The sequence below is a fragment of the Sitophilus oryzae genome, unplaced genomic scaffold (genome assembly GCF_002938485.1).
Source record: "Sitophilus oryzae breed Bouriz unplaced genomic scaffold, Soryzae_2.0 scaffold_459_pilon_pilon, whole genome shotgun sequence".
Taxonomy (NCBI): Eukaryota; Metazoa; Arthropoda; class Insecta; order Coleoptera; family Curculionidae; genus Sitophilus; species Sitophilus oryzae.
This window is the reverse complement of record NW_022147039.1, coordinates 58,905-62,080: the sequence shown is the minus strand read 5'-3', so window position 1 is coordinate 62,080 and position 3,176 is coordinate 58,905.

The following is a 3,176-nucleotide window of genomic DNA, read 5'->3' as shown; positions in this document are numbered from 1 at the left end:
GTTAATCATAAAATAATCAATTTAAGAATCTTTGTTTTTGCCAACTTATTTACACACCAGGACTTTTAGTTTTACCTAGATTACTAGCTTTTTGTTTAATCAAAATAATAAAAGCATGTTTTTTAGTTTGGAGTTTTAACCTCGTTGTCGAGGACAAAACTATGTATTTAATAAATGAAAGAAATTGCAGAATCGGTTATCTGTTCTCGACTTTGCAGCACCATAATAATAAATGAATGTATTTCGGTTACTAAGTAAATCTAAACAGTGTATTTAGGAATCAAATATTTTAATTAGTAGATTGTAGTGCAGTACAACTGTCGAGTCAGTATAATAATTATAGAAATATGGGTGTCTAATATAATATCGTCAGTTAATGTAACTGATAGGTAATTGATTGGATAATAATTTATAACAAAGTTATTGAATTGGTGCTTCCATACCATACTGACTAAAATAATTGGTACATAATAATTTACCGCTTTTTGTCTGAACTCCGTTTCAAGTCTTTAAATTTTTATTTTTCAATAGGATTCGAGTTTACTGAAAGCTGTTAGAAATTGAAAATATTAATTTATCATAAACACACCATCTGTCTGTCTCGTTTTCTCCTATATCGTCGTTTCAGACAGTATGGATGTCAAGGAGGATAAAGGAGAAGTCGTAAATTTTAAAAATATATACCCTACTTTACTAGTAGTGAAAAATCTAGTTTATATAAAATATATTATAATATATATATGGTGTTAAGCTTTTCTATTTCTTAATATCATCATTACGTCACAACGTATACTAATTTACCAACTTTGGAATCAACACTATACACCTAATGTCATTGTCATTATAAAATAAAATTGCAGTGTTAGAACTGACCAAGGAAAACTAAAAGAGAACGTTACTTGCAGTAGTTGTCTTATTGCGATGCTATTGACAACCATTAAAATCAACTATTCATAGTAACAACAAAGTTTTTCACTATATCCACGATACAGGAGACGTCCTATAAACCGGATCCGGTAGCGCAACGGAATGTGTAATATCCGGATAAAATGAGCTTAAACAGTCGACCGTCAAACTTTATAAAAGCTTTCTTTCTACGGCATGCGGGTCCGCAGCATCGGAAAGATTGCCTCTCGGCTAAATATCAGACGAAGTGAAATCCGACTTCCTTTGTTTAGACGATACAGAAAGTAGGAAACTCCTCTGCTCTCTATAACGAAAATATTTCCGCTTCTTAAGAACTTTTTAAGAAGGGTAAGGCAAAGCTTTTGAAGTATAAAATTGAAGCTCAGAACGCAATAACATAATTTACACTACTTATTTAAACACTTTTTTAACATACACTTTTAAAAATACATTTATTACTACACGATATTTATTAATTGCATATAAGCAAATTTAAAAATCTCTGACAAACTAGGTTAACTGCAACTGTAGGGAAATCTAAATTGAATATGTCAATATAGATTTCTTGGATTAAAAATAATTCTTTTCGGTATGATACGCATTTTCATTGTCATACTAATGCTTAACATTCTTTTATTATTTTCTGGATTATTTATTAAATACACTCAGATGCAAAAAAAACGCAATTTTTTTTTGTCAAGTTTAAAGTGTTATATTTTTTTGCTTTTAATTCATAAACTCAGTGTTTTATAAACTTTAGTATTTGGCTTATTATACAGCGTTAATTGAAAGGTTGTTTTTTTACCCTAATTTTAAAACACCCTGTACAATAATTTCATGAGTAACTTTTCTTAAAATATTATTTTTCGATCAAAACCACTATGCTGAATTTTTTTGAATCATGTCAACACGTGTCTTGGTTAATTTTTACGAGCAAAAAACAATTTGCAATTTTTTCAAGGTTATGAAGTTATTTTTTAATATCACGAAATGACTTTGCTGACTATTGTCATAATGTCATAACAACACTGATTAGAACACTATATTAAAATTTCAAAGGGTTAAAAAATGTTGATACAGGCTTGGTTTTAACAAGTATTAGCAACACTAACAGAACTAAGAATATTAAAAAAAATAACTGTAATAATTAAGTATATAAACAAACAAAAAAATTCTCTAGTACTTTGTGTTGCCTCTATAACGGCTGCTATAACTGTCTGTAGATATCGGTTCATACTGAAAATGACACTGAAAATATATTTTGTTTTCCCATTCTTCTTCAAGGACCTAGAAATATTCATAATTTCGGCCATCTTCAACAAGATCAATGACTTTTGCGCAATCTTCGACACTAAGAACCATATTCAATCGTACACAATAATAATCACCAAAGCCACCTCATCACTATGAAGAATAACATCAAAAACTAACGCTAATTGAAAAAATTGCAAAATGTTTGTGGCAAGTTCATTTTGATCTTAAAACTTAACCAAGGCATGTGTTGACATGAGCCAAAAACCGAATGTAATCCGAAATTAATGTTTTAATAAAAGTTACTAACGCAATTATTGCACAGGGTGTTTTAAAATTGGGAGAAAAGACAACAGTTCAATTAACCCTGTATAATAAGCTAAATATTAAAGTTTATAAAAAACTGAGTTTGTTAATTAAAGTTGATAGATTTATATACAGTTCTCTAAAAAGTTCGTAAAAATAGGGCTAAAAGTAAAAAAATAACACTTAAAATTAAACAAATTAAAAAAACACGACGAAAAAATCTCCGTTGCGTTTTTGTGAAAATTTTTCTTACTTCTGTCTGTCTGTCTGTCTGTCTGTCCGTCTGAGCACTCAATTTTCTCTATCCACTTGCCTAGTTTTGTTCCATACGACACACAATTAAGAAAAAACCTGAGGATTTCGTCCATTTAGAGGCATCATCGGTTCGAAATGTAGAGGGCGTCATCTTGTAGCCCGTCCCCAATTATGCCGAAATCGAACATCATTTTTCTTCAATATCAAATCGTTAATCCCACCCTGATGAAGATTTAAACGAAACGTCGTGTCCTACATTGCAGGATAGGACCGTGTGCACCGTCGTTCACATAGCCTACCCAACCAAGTTTGGTCGCGAGCGGACATCAACTTTTGACGTTTCTTACGTCAAAACTAACTGTCACAGTGACACGTGTCGTACACGATCAAGTTGGCCTTGGTCCAATCTATCGACATATCAAATTTCATTTAAATCGGACGATTTTTTGATTTGATTC